The 15,045-nt window shown below is 36.8% G+C and overlaps 1 pseudogene; it reads left to right on the forward strand.

The window, feature by feature from the left end:
• The first annotated feature begins 12,988 nt into the window (after window positions 1–12,988).
• LOC149202432 (ubiquitin carboxyl-terminal hydrolase 3 pseudogene) lies at window positions 12,989–13,926 on the forward strand (annotated as a pseudogene).
• The last annotated feature ends 1,119 nt before the right edge of the window (window positions 13,927–15,045 follow it).

The raw sequence follows: 15,045 nt of genomic DNA on the forward strand, positions 1-15,045 counted from the left end.
GGAAAAAAATATAAAAAAAATGGTCAAATATCTTTATTTAGAAAATCATTGAAGTAATTAACAAATAAAATGATTTATTGATCACTTTGCAAGGATTAAGAAAAGTGTGAATTTTAAATAATTATTAAATAATGTTTTAACAATTATTCCTAAAATAAGATTAAGGAATAATAAATAAATAATGATTTATTTAATTATTCCTAGGTGATTTAGTCAAATGAGTTAAGAAATAATTATCAAATAATGATTTAATAATTATTTCTAGAGAAAATTAAATAAATAATGATTTATTTAATTATTCTCATGTGGTTATTTTAAATTGTAAACAGAAATAAAAAATAAAAAATCGTTTACTAAATTATTTCCTATGGTGAAAGTGATTTTACTATGGTAAAATTAATCCTACATGTTGTATTTCGGTCCACCTAGTTAGAAATAACTAAGTGATCATTTTTTAGGTTATAACAAATTCCCCCCAATGTACAAATGTCAGGATAAAATATATGGTTGAAATACGTCATAGTATACACTTCCACGAGACACAAAAGGGGAGTCAGAGGGAGAAAGAGAGAGATACAATTGAAGCGATGAAAGGAAGGATAGAGGAATGGAGGGGGCATGACCTACTAAGATGATATAAGTCTCTTTTTATTTTGGAGTACATGATCTGAAGTGAGGAGGGTGAGGCATACCCATACTCGCCGAGATAGCTGGGTAAAAATGGTGAGCCCAACAATGTGGGATTGAGCTACAAAGTACATGATACATGATATGCTAACATCAATGGGCCAAAGAGATATAATAATAAAATGGGTCCCATATACATAATGTGCCTAGAAAATAGAGGCTAGGAGTGAATGCAATAACATTTATTGATCTAATTACATGAGACATAATGACCCTCAAGCTGGAATGGTGAGAGGGAATCACAACTAAAGAAGCACCACTACAGAGGAAAGGTCTCTTAAGATCTGACTTGATCATATAAATGAGACATGCATGTGTGTACGCATTGCAAGTGGTGGAAATGAAAGCCGTCAAATTTGTGGAACTGTTATAGACATATTTGGGCACTGCAATCCCAATCTTATATGTCAATAAACTAAGGGCTCTTTAACCCCTAAAAGTGTTGTTTCATACCATAAAATATCATGGTCAATTGATTACATCATTCCCCAGAAGTTCCATCTGAGAAACCACTCAGAACTGGCCAAAATAGGACCATACTGACTGCTCCACTGTCAGGGTGCGATGCATATTGACTACTACACTAGCCAGGTGTGATGCATACTAATGAAGCCTTCTGTAGGGTGCGATGAGCGAGTATGAACAAATGTCCAAGACAGTTTGCTAAGTGGATGCTCATGGAATCTTCTAGAAACTTCTCTTATGACACTTGCCTCTCTGAATTCGCCCAGGGATGAGTAAGAGATCCAAGAAATCTCCAAGTGGAACCAAGAAAAACAAGTGGAATGACACCAATAAAAAACCCAGAGATGACTTACACCCTTGCACACATCTATAAATGGATCCCTCATCTAAGAGATCTAGGGGCTGGAATTTTGTAATTTGCAAGGAAGTGTTGATAGTTTGTCTTAGAGAAAAAGCATTGTATTGTTGGGTGATCTTGCTTTTCATGAGGTGAAGAGGGCTTTGATGCTGGGTGGATGATGCTGGATCAGACAGCTGGGTTGTAGTTCTCCCTTCTATTTTAATAAAGTTCTTTGAGTTTTCCTCCATACAATCATGTATTTGTGAATGCCATTGTATGCTCAATGTATTTCTAATTCTGCATTGTTTATGATATAATAGATCAAGATGCTTTGATGGTGTTTTGTTACTTTGTTTCTAAAAATATTCTCTAAGCAAGACAAGTAGGAGAGGAGTTGCAAGCTCTATCAAGGGAGAGAGAAATCAAGCAAGGATTCAAGCAGAAGATCCAGGTTGGTTCCTTTGCTTCTCTCTTATCTATCACACATAGAGGAAATCACAAATTGCTTTGATTTTTTGTTTCTGTGATAGTTGCCAATCCTAGTGGGACTAGAAGATTGAAAAGACACTAGTTTTCCCAGAAACAAAATGGCGACTCCACTGGGGAATGAATAGGTGATTGTTTGTTATTGTTGTTTGCTTTATAAACTATAGACGGAGCTTGAAGTTAGCTAGATAACCTTCGAAATTCTCTTCCTCTGCAAGTGCATAGTAGATGAATGCTGCTTCAGTCAATCTCCAGTTTAGTTTATGAACTAAACATCTAACTTACAAGAATTCTAGATGCCCATGTGGTAGCTCAGTAACCTCCCAAGATCATTCCTCTATACTTCTCTCTTTACTGTCCATCCTAGCTCAGCTTAAATCACTGAAATTAGATGCAAATTTGAACCAAAACCCACCTTAGTATTGCTCCTTGGCCCATTGCACTGTTTGTCACTGTCAATCAATATGCATCACACCTCACAAGCCCAAAAAGTGAAATTCATCCCTGTTTCGTTGAAGCCCAGGTGCGATGACTAACTGAGTCTATTTTCCTCCTTGAAATTTGGGTTTTTTGTCCTTGTTTTCAGCTCTGTTTAGTTGATTTGCTGCTTATGAGCAGTACCTCATTGCTGAAGCCTACTTGCATTACATAGATCAGCCTCCATTGATTAGGATTAGTAAAAAAAATTTATGTATTTGTCCATCATTTACAATCCTTGGTCGAAAAGTTGCTTAAATCAATCTGTCGTTTTGGTACAAAAGTATCGTAACTATCGTTTTATGTCAAAAGGAGAAGTGTCATCAAATCTCCCTTCTCCAAATAGTTGATTGAACTTTTTTTCATGTATTTGATTTGATTTATTGTTATTTGAAGTGTCAAAAGTGTTTTCTATTCGAAATTGAAAAGTGTCGTTTAGTCTTCCTTTCCATTTTGAAAAGAAATTGTCGAAATGTCGCTTTGAGTGAAATATTTTAGATCAATACTTAGTTTTCCTTTTTGGCATTTCACATATTAAGGAAACATAAAACAAATACATGCATTTTTCATTTGCATTTAGCTTTTGTGTGAAAAATGATTTAGGAAAGTGCATTTAGAGTGTGCTCTTTGCTCCTTGTTTGAAAGAATCATAATTTTCTTTCCCTAGTAGCTAGGATTTTCATTGATCAAAATAAACAACGCTTGCTTATCATTGTAGATTGCATTTTTAGGAATTTCAAATCAACATCACGTGGTGAACCTTGAAAGACAAATTTTTAAACAAGATCAACTCTAAAATAAATCTCAATGAACCTAATAACGCTTTGGAACCTAACACAACACATTTAGAGGTCTAGGCTAGAGATGTGTTCTGGCGTCGTAAAATCTAGTAACTATCATTTTCATCGAAGGTTGGGTGATTCCTCCTCTTTGATACGACAAGTGCTAGCATGGACTTGTGCTCCCCGTACTGTTGAGTATATATTGGGAGACCACAATAGGCTTACATCCTTTATCCATAGGAAGCCGTGTCTGCCGCCCTATCGATCGCAATGCACTGAACACAGCATTCGGGAAGATTGACTACCATACATAAGTCCTTGGTAATTTCTCTTTAATTTATCACCAAGGTGTATATTGTAGTTTTGCAATTGGTTTGGTAATCCCTCTGTCTAGATTTCCATAGTAGTCACTTTCGTTCCTTTTCAACTCCTTAAAAGAAAAGGTCCATCTGAGCACTTGCCACATCAGGCTCATTAAAAATCGAAGGGGACTAGAGTCATCTTTAGCTTTTTATCGGCTCTTAAAAATTGAAAAAGCAAAGTTGTGTCAAAGCATCATTAAAATTTATTAAATTCAGAATAACATCATTTCCCTTTAATTTTGAGTTGATCAAGTAATCTACAATCATGGAAGAAAGTCAATCAAAACCCTGTCGTCCATGGAGACTAGCGAGTCAACTATCTTTGACTCCGGAAATGAAACCATTCCAGGAAAAACAGTCTCGTTTAACTGAGTCCAATTTACCTGGTTTATTTGAAACTTTGGTTTCAACATCATTAGAGACTATAGTTACTCCGATCATTTATGGTACATATGCCTTTAGAGGAGAAGTTCCGCAGTTGCAAGAGGACATTAGAACTGATCCTAGTGTAATGGTAGACACTTCTATACCTGAAACAACTCCGTCTAGAGTTGATCCAAAGACTGAAGTTCACTTACCTGAACATCTACAAGTTGACTTCCAGAATTCAGAAGGTGTCACCCCTCTCATATCTGTCACTGCAGAAGCTATACCTTCTTTGGCTCCAAAAATATTTTACGGACCTGACGGTCTACCTCTTCCACCTGGACTAATTACTATAGAAGAGATAGTAGAGGATCCTCCATCCAGTACCCCGTTACATTTTGGGGTTGGGATTCATCTACATCCTTCTACTCCTAAAGTTGGTTCTTTTAATCATCCTTCATCGCAAGTTCCTGTCGAATCGCTAGGAAATATTTTGGATAGACTAAACATGTCTGAGTAACCATCAACATCTAGGACTATTTCAACTGATATAGCTACAACAGAACTTCCTGCTGCCATTCCTACAATGTTTGCTAGGATACCATCTATCCCAACTAGTTATCAGTCACTAGCTGGGGTCCACTCAAGGGTTGTTTCAACGACATGGTCTGTTCCTATTTATTCACCTGGAATCCCATCTAGTATTTCTTATGTTGAAACTCAGCAAATTGATCCTGCAAGCCAGTATCAATTTTGGAAAACCAGTCTTCAAAGACCGATATATCCTTTGAACACTGGACTACCACCATATGGGGGGCAGTATGCCTTTCATTGTTCCCTCCTGGAGAACAACCATATGATAATTTACAACACAATTCAGGTCAAACTGGAATTACATCAAGTGGTTGGGTACCAATACTGCCTCAACAACCAAGGGTTATATATTCAATGCAATCGAACCAACCTGTGTTGAATATTCCCACTACACCTGTTATTATGACTATGTCGCAAGTACAAGCAATGCCTGTTGTGTGTCAACCTCAAGTCTCTCAGGTTGCAATACAACAGCCTCTTGTCTCTACAGCTCAATCACAACCTTAGGTTAGTGTTTCCTTACCTAGAATGACTCAGGCTCAAACGGGTATTATCACTCCACGTCTTGGTCAATTTTCCAGTGTTGGACAATAGCAAATGGTCCAACAACCATGGCTAGTACAATACCAACAACCGCAATTCCAGCAAACCTACCAAGAACCTGAGAAACAAGGCTTTGTAGGCAATGGATAACTGCATTTTCAAAATGGTTATCAGCAATCACACTATACTTGTTATGTCCAACAACCTTATCAAAGTTACCAGCATCAGATACATTATGCTGGTATGCAAAGACCTACTGCTCAAACAATTCCATATTATTTTGGGTATGCTTCTCCTAACCTGAATCAACAGTTCCCTTTTGTGGAAACTCTAGAACTACCAGGTTTGAACCGGCTGACGAATGATCCAATTGCATACGCCCCTTGGTGGCCAGTGATTCCTCATAAACTTCCCTCCAATATTCCTAAATTCAATGGAAATCCAGGTGAAGATACATCAAATCACGTAACGACTTTTCATTTGTGGTGCTCATCTAACACCCTAAATAATGATTCGATTAGACTTCACCTTTTTCAGAGAACGCTCACTAGTTTGGCAGCAAAATGGTATATTGAATTGCCTAGAGCTTCATTTGATAACTTCAGTGCCCTTGCCACTACTTTTCTAACCCACTTTTAGTTATCCATAAGGTACGAAACATGAATGGAACTCCTTACCAACTTTAAATAGACCACAGCTACTGACATATCTGATCATATTCATGAGTGGTGATGCCGTCGTCGAGTGGTAAAGGTGTATGTTCCTGATAAGCTTTTAGATAAGTGGTTTATTAAGTTCTTATGCCTTCAATTACTGAAGACGTGGCGAAAGGAGGAGTTTTCATTGAAGAGCAAGTCATTTCTCGTGCCCAATATCTAGACTTGATATATACTCAGTTTGGCACACTCTATCACAAAATTACCGACTCTCCCAGACCAGAATTTTCTATTCCTCCCCCTCCTGAATCAAACAAGGTCTCTCATGTTGGTGATGGTGTGATCGGTACCTCAAGCACGCAAATCGAAAAGGCTCCATCTGGTAAAGCTCTTGCAGTTTCTAATAAAAAATAAATTGACAAACCTCTTGCCTCGGAGATTAATGCCATGTCATCAGACAAGGTAAAGAATCCTAAGCAACTAGGGGGCAAGAAGAAAGAGAAAGATAAAAAGAAGAAACAGGAGAATTCAACTCCTGAAAAATCTTCTGAGAACCCTTCTGGGTGAAAGAAACCTTGTGATCCATGTTACATTTGTAACAAATACCATTGGACAAGAAATTGTCCACATTGAGATGAGGTTACAAAGTTGTTAAAGACTTCAAATACCTCAGCAGTGTACACTGATCCGTTTCCAAACCCAAAAAATAATATGGTTTCCATCGATCATGCTTTGACATCCCAAGTGCTTGTGTTATCTGTCTCAAAGCAGCAGAATGATGCTTTGATATCGATAAGGAACAAATATTATGGGAATCCATGATCGTCAAACAATAAGGCTACAAATCAACCTAATAGTTCGACGACGACTTTGCCAGAAGTTGTTACACCCACTATTCCTGAATTAAGTTGACATTTAATCCTCATGCTCGAGTTGCACAAAATTATAACATAGTGGAGGATCTGGCTCAATCTCCATCCGCTATGTCAATGTTAGATGTACTGCAGAATTGCCCCTCCCAAAAGCATGCCCTGTTATCAACAATAGGTGGGATTGATTCAACGGAGTCCAATCTTGTGGCCTTTGACCATAAAGGATACGCACCTTAGTTATCATCTCAACTCGCTTTCCTTATACAGGTAAAATCCCTCAATAAAACTATTCATCGAACGATCATTGATGGGGGGCATCCACCTGTATTATGCCAATGAGTTGCTGGAAAACTCTAGGTTCACCACCCTTGTCGAAATCATCAACAACATTAAAGGAATTCGATGGAAGAACATACACGTTGTATGGAATTTTAAGTAACTTGCAAGTTGAATTGGGGGGCAAGACAGTAGAAATTGAAGTCAAGGTCATTGATGGAAATATTGATTACAATATCTTACTAGGAAGGCCCTGGATTTATGCTATGGCTACCGTTGTGTCTACATATTTTAGAAAGATTGCATTTCCCTTCCAAAGTGGAATTACGATTGTTGACTAACTAACCTTTTTCCCCAACAGTTCACAAGCTACTGGAAGCATTCCACTGATCCATGTAAGTTCTCAATCGCTTCAAAATTTCGGAGTAGGTCTCCTAAAATACCCTTCTTTAATGGGTACTTTTGTCCTCCAGCCTCCAACCGGACCTACAAAAGTGGCCACAGTAGAAACCTGTCATATGATATCTTCTACATCCTCAAAGATTAAGAAGTACTCTGACCATTCTGATAGTGTGGTTCACTGTGAGGTGTTGCCCCCAAGCCCCATAGAATCATTGTAGCAATCAATTTTCTGGGCCTGGGCGGTGAACCCAAAATAGCACTCAACAAGTGTTTGGATAGATAGGTCTCTAGAGTATGGTACCTCTTCTGATCCTTGGTCTCATATGCATTCTACAGATGAAGGAATCATTCAGTTAATGATGATAGGAGAGACGCCATGGGAAGATTACCACCATCATTCCCACCATCAAGATAACAATGAAGATTATTCAAGCGACCTTAATCATCCTTCAGTTTTTTATTTTCTATCAAATACTGTAAATACAGTGGATTCCAAGCGAAATCTGTCTAATATTAAAGAAACTATCGCCATTAATATCTCAACCAAACTTAATGTTGTAGAGAATATTCATGTTGGCAAATCTTATTCTCCATCAGAATGGGAAATATACTGCGCTCTCTTACGTGAATTTAGAGATGTCTTTGCATGGTCATATGAAGAAATGAGAGGCATCGACTCGAGAATTTTTGAACATGAAATCAAGATGTATCGAGATGTCAAACCGGCACGACAACGGCTTCGACCTATTCACCTGAAGAAAGCTGCTGCTATTAAAGCAAAAGTTGAAAAACTTTTGCATGCCGGTTTCATTTACCCTATTCCTCTAACTGATTGGGTATCAAATATTGTTCCTATGATGAAAAATCAAGGAAAAATTAGAGTGTGCATCAATTATAAGGATGTAAATCAAGCATGTCCGAAGGACAACTACCCTACACGCTTCATCGACTAGATAATGGGTGAATGTGCCAGATGCGAAATCTTTTCATTTATGGATGGATTTTCTGGATACAATCAAAAAAATATTCGCCCACAAGACCAGTTGAAGACTGTATTTATATTTTCGTGGGGCACATTTGAATATCGTAAGTTACTTTCGGTTTAAAGAACACAGGGGAAACTTTTCAGAGGGAAATGAACTACGTATTCCATGACATCAAACAAATTGTTCAACCATATCTTGATGATCTACTAGCTCATTTGCGAAGGCAGGCTGATCATCCACAGCATTTGAGAGTTGTATTTCTGCGTTGCTGACACTATAAGATACGACTTAATCTGCACAAGTGTGTATTTTGTGTCGGTTCTGGTCGATTGCTTGGCTTTGTACTTTCTAGAGATGGAATTCAACTCAACCCATTTAAGGCTCAGGAAATCCTTTACATGCCTCCACCTTCAAATTTGCTTCAGATTCAGAAAATCCAAGGGAAAGCTAAATTTTTGAGGAGGTTCATTCCACATTATGCCAAACTCGCTAAAAGTTATATGCGTCTTTTGGAAAAATAAGTACCCCTCAACTGGGATTAGGTTGCACAAGCTTCCTTTGAAGCTTTAAAAGGTTCCTTAATAAAAACGTCATTAATGTAAGCTCCTGACTATAAAAAAGACTTTAACCTGTATCTCGCCACTGTAGACACAACCATCACCATGGTTTTAGTGCAAGAAGATAATGGAATAGAACATCCTATATATTATTTAAGTCGCAACCTTAATGATACAGAAAGCAAGTACTCTTATGTTGAAAAGCTAGCTTTAGCAGCTGTTCAAGTAGTACAGATATTTCGACACTATATTCTCTTTCGAAAAACTACCATTGTGTCAGATTGCAACCCCATGACCTACATTCTGTCGCGTCAATTACTTGGGGGAAAATATTCCAAATGGATAGCCATTTTGCAAGAGTTCGATCTAGAATTCACCAAATCCAAATCGAAGAAATCTCTCGTATTCGTAGAGTTACTTTGTGACCTCCCATCGTCATCCGATTTAACGTATAAAGCATCAATCGTGGATGAGACTCTGTTTCTAATATCATCAAGTGATTCGTGGTATGGGGATATACTGGTCTATCTCCAAACCCAAAATTTTAGGCCTAGCACCTCTCGCTTTGAATAGCAGCGTATTCAATACCAAGCCAAGGATTACATGATCGTTGGCGATACACTTTACCATCGTGGTGTCGATACAGTTCTACAAAGGTGCCTCATGCATGAAGAGGCTGAAAAAGTTTTGAATGATTGTCATTCAAGTGCTTGTGAGGGGCATCTATCTGGTTACGCTACTGCACAAAAGATCTTACAAGTAGGATACTTCTGGCCCACCATATTCAGAGATTGCATAACTGCAGTTAGAAGTTTCCATGCTTGCCGGATTTTTTATCACAAAACCAGATTACCACCTGCACCACTGCATCCAATAGTTGTTGTTGGGCCAATCACTAAATGGGTCTTTGAATTCATGACATGTAACCCCACCTCGGCCGGGGGACATGGGTATATTATAATCGTTGTCGACTATTTTACAAAATGGGTCGAGGCAATGCCTACATTAAATAACAGCAGTGAAACGGCTGCTCTTTTCTTTTTTAATCATGTAGTTTCTAGATTTGGTGTTCCACAGGCTATAGTCACAGATCATGAATCGCATTTTCGCAATCACATGATGGTTGAATTTACTGCCAGATTAGGACTATCCCATGATAGTTCTACTCCATATTATCCGCAGGCTAAAGGACAGGTTGAAGCAATCAACAAAGTCCTTAAGTGCATGCTGCAAAGAATGACTGGAGTCCACAAACAGAATTGGCATTTAACCCTATACTCAGCTCTGTGGGCATATATGATTTCGGTGAGAAATGAGACCAGATTTATGCCCTTTTAGTTGGTGTATGGTTTTAAGTTGTCTTACCAATTTCGTGCGAAACTTCAACCCTCAAGCTCGCATTTGATCTGCTTCCTGAAACTTCAGAATAAGAGGCTCATTTCTTGGAACTAATCCACTTGGATGAAACCTGTTGTGATGCTGCGCTAGCTAACGAAGCGCATAAGAAACATGTCAAGGCTCAATTTGACAAAAATGTCAAGCCTCGTGTCTTCTCAGAAGGTGACTTGGTCTTGCTTTACGATCAGGACTTTGACAAATTGGGAGCAGGTAAGTTCGAACCATTATGGATGGGCCTTGTTGGGATTCAGAAATGTCATATTTTCATCCACCTTTTTCTTCATTATTCCTTACATTTCATCATCCCATTAACCTTTTATCATATCATTTTCATACATACATTTGGGTTTCACCTTCTTATTTTCCATTTTATTCATTTTTGTATTACAAGTGAATTTATGATTAAATATTAGAAAATATACATATTTATATATATCTCTCAAGAATATGTGAGTTTTGTGATGTGTAGGAAATATGTGAAGAATTAATATCTCCTCCACCATATTAAGGAGATAATTATGCAAGCCTATTCCTAAGGAGAAAATCATGGAGGATTTGGTTGGCATATCTTATCCAAGATATGTGAGAGATTTATGGAGGATTCAAAGGGATCATATTTTGTAATAATGGGAAAGTAGTTAAAAATGCTTGAGAGATTTGTGGGATCATATCTTGTAATAATGGGAAATTAGTTGAGAGTGCTTGAGAGAATATTGGATATGTAATTATGAGAAGGTTATCTTCCTCATGTATATAAGAGAGTGCTCTCTCTTCATTTTAATAAGGAAGAATGAATAATGAATAATGGAAAGGAATTCTTAGTTTTTCATCTTTTATTGTTATGCTTTCATGATTTGTAATTTGATTCTTGTAATATAATTTGAGATAGTTTTATTGTTGTGAGCTCACATATGTTGTTTGTCATTCAATTCTTCACATGTTGTATTGCTTTCCCCTTATGCAATTTCCTGCTTTCCTAGTTAGTGTTTCAATGCATTCCTAGATTAATTTGATTTCAGTAGATTAGATTAGATTAGTTCCACTTCAGTCCTGCATATATAGTGCATGTGTCTTGTAAGTTTACGAACCTCGGATTGACAAATTAAATAGTTGGGTAAGTACTACAACATAATTAAATGAACATAGTTTCACCCAACATTTTGGCGCCATTGCCGGCGAGGCACGATGGATTGAAGTTTAGTTTGATTTTTCATGCAAGTGTGTTTAGACATGTTCCTAACTCTGAGGTGTTAAGGCGGTAAGACATGGGGAACAACCTACGCATCGCATTCGAGATACCGTAATGGGCTCGACCTCTTATGGATCAGGGCATGTAGGGTGTGTTTACATTTATGCAAGTGTGAATTTCAATTTCTGTAGGTGTGTTTGATTTTCACAACTGTGAAGAGTGTTTGATGAATTCATGGTTCATGGTTGTAATTGAAGCATTCAATTACTCAATTAATGAGCAGTCCTTGTAAGAGGGTTTAATTGAGTATTAAATTCAAGATTATTTCTGTGGTCCTTTTGTTTTTAATTCAATTTCTTTTAGTGTGCTGATTTTTTTTATTTTTAGAATCTCTTTCCACATGGTTTTATAATGAGTGTCAGCTTGGAACTACTCACTCAGATCCTTGCAGAAGTCAGAATCTCCTCTTCCCTGGAAAAGGAGATCTTGACAAGAATTGAAGGTTCAACTACCCGCCAAGAAGCAAACGAAGATTCAACATCTGAAGAATCCTGCATATCTGATGGCGAACAATCATTCGAACAGGAGATTGAGGAAGAAGAACAGTAGATGGGAGAAGAAGAACAGGAGCTACAACATGATCTGAGTGAGAGAAACTGTGCTTATCAAAGTTTTATCGAACAATGGTTCCAGGTAAGTACTAGATTAGATTCATCTTTTTATTTTTTAGTTGATTTGCAGTTACAGCAACTAGACTCATTCACTTTTGAATATTTTCATCCATCATTAAAAAATTGCTTCTGGATCTATTGTTTTTACTGCTATGTGAGTGGCTTCATTGGAATTTTAATTACACGTAACTAAGTTTTTTTAATTAGTATAGAGTAGGTAAGCTTTCATTTTCAGTTTTTTTTTTACCTAGAATAAGTATGCTCTCCTCCGCGCTTATTGTGGTCGCGAGGATCAGAAAATAGGGATGATTTAGACGACTAATTTCAAGAATAAATAAATGTTTTGCAATATGCTTCATCAAAAATATATTTCAATATGCAAATCATTGTGTCCATTTGTTAAAAAAAAAATTAAGTCCAAAGAAATTTTAGTTTCTTTCTAAATTTTAGTTTTTCATTGATTAAAAAAAAATAAAAATTAAAAACTAACCATTTTTTTTTTTGTAAAGATAGGGTTAATTTCATTTTTAGACTTTTAATAAAAAAATAAAAAATAAAACAATAAATAAATTTCACTACCAACAATAACACAAATCATATAAAAAAAAAAAAATTAAACAACAAAATAAAAAAACAAATAACAATAAAACAATCGAAAAAAAATGCAACTCCTTCAGAAAGCACACAAAATCTGCAAAAATCCATAAGAAAATCGGGCTTTCTGAGAAAATCAAGCTTTTTGTCCATGAAGTGAGGAGGAGATAACAATTCACTTTAGAATTTATCACCACTTTAGAAACGTTTTTCACTTTTCTCTTTCATCTTCGAAGCAGCAGAGTTTATTACACAGACATTTGTGATCAATAGCGTATTCCAACAATGGAGGTATCTAGAAGACCTTGTGCTAAATGATTGATTCCGCTCGAGGCCAATCCTGAAGTGATGAGTCAGTTTGCGTGGGCCTTGGTATACCTGAAGAAGAAGCTGAGTTCTATGATGTTTATGGTTACGATGATGAGTTGTTGGATATGGTGCCGAAACCTGTGTTAGCTGTATCCACTTAATAATGCGACTAATGTTAAGAGATCACCCAAGGAGAAACAAGTTGCAGATGATGGACAAAAGAGAGTGAGCATCAATGTTTATTTCATGCAACAAACTGTGAAAATTCCTGCGAAACAGTTGCCATCGTCCATGCAATAGGCAACAATTTACCACAACTCCATATCCGTAATGGATCTTTTTTTGAAAGATTCTTTACATCCACTGCAGAGATGACCCCAGCAGAGCGGGCTAAATTCCTCGAAAATGATACAGAATTAGAGAGTGCACATTCTGTTGCAGCAAGCGCAGGTCATATTGTTGCTCCTGATCTGAGCGTTAATATGGATCTGCATTTTGTTTGCTTAACTTGTGTTGATGGAAAATTATATGAACTTGATGGAAGGTGGCCTTCTCCTACATGCCATGGACCCAGTTCACCTGAAACCTTATTGAAGGATGCTGTCGGAGTCATTCAAAATGTTAGCAAGAAAATTCTTGATTCAGTGAATTTTAGTGTCATAGCCCTTTCAAAGAAAACCTGAGCCCGTACCATATTAATTGTTATTCTAGAGTGCTCTTCTAGGCTCTTAATGGCAAGGCTCTTCTGGGGATAGCTTCATCTTTTGAGAAATGTTCAAATGTTGTGGTTGGGAGATCATAAAATTTGAATTGAGATACAAAATCAAGAATTCTTTCAGCTACTAAAACTTATTGCTAGTGCTATTCATAAGTAGATGTTTGTGAAGTCAATAGATGCTTAAAGCTTGCCTTTATTTTGTTTTTGTCTTGTTTTTATTAAGTAATTTCTTTTAGAATGATAGCTTTTAAAAAAAAAAATAACAAAAAAAAAAATAAATAAAATAAAAATAAAATAAAATTGCCCTCATTCATTCATAAACTAACTACTTGTTCCCTAACAAATACAAAAGCCTTTTCAAATGTTTTAAATCAATTTTCCTACAAACCAACAAAAACATTTTGAAAAAGTATTGAACAATCAGTTAGTACATTGGATGGGGACATGCAATATTTCTAGTTGGGGGGAAATAAAAGTATGTTGGATTTTTTGTGAATTAGTGGGCAAAAGTTAGGATGCATATATTAACAAGTGAAATGAGATTGGTGTTATGTGTAAGTCAATGAGAAGCTTATGCAGAAAGCTCAACATTACGATGTGACACCTTTTTCATCCACAATTAGAGTAATTTTAGAAAATAATTAAAAAAATGGACATTTCATAAATTCTTGAAAATGAGCTAATTTTTTTTTGAGTCACTTCATACAGGAATGATCAATGGAGATGGCAAACAAAGGTGACAATTTTTATGTAGGAATGGTGCTAAGTTTTTCAGAGTGAAGACAATCTAATGCAAAAGTGAATTTTCGAAATCACAATGAAACATGCATCATTGGACGCTTGAAGGAACTAAATCTTCACTACACATATCATGACATTTTCCACTACACAAAAAATCCTTTTGCGTCATGATTACTCCCCTTTTTCCTTCCAAACGCCTAGACCATCCTTGTGTTGCAACCCATCTTCCATTTCCTTACCTTTCACGACTTCATGCACGCCTATTTTTCTGAATCACATACATCCCTTTATCCTTTTCAGTTTATTTTTGCCTTCTAGTTTGCCTTTTCAATAAAACTCATTCCCTTTCCATGATTACATTGCCTTGATTTCCTAGCCATGCTGATCCACACTGCTTGTCCGTGAGTTATTTCCATCTATAGTCCTACCACATCTTTTTGTACAAACTCGCATTGACTATTGTGGGATTCCTTAAGGCCCACCTTTCAACAAGTCTTGCCCCATCGACATCAACACCTTATTTGGGAAATAGACTAGAGTTCCTTTTGAGTACCTAGAGGCTTGCATGCCTTAA

This window comes from Pinus tabuliformis, chromosome 2_1, assembly GCF_031772625.1.
Source record: "Pinus tabuliformis cultivar Carrire ecotype Pingquan chromosome 2_1, CPIR1, whole genome shotgun sequence".
In the NCBI taxonomy this organism is placed as follows: domain Eukaryota; kingdom Viridiplantae; phylum Streptophyta; class Pinopsida; order Pinales; family Pinaceae; genus Pinus; species Pinus tabuliformis.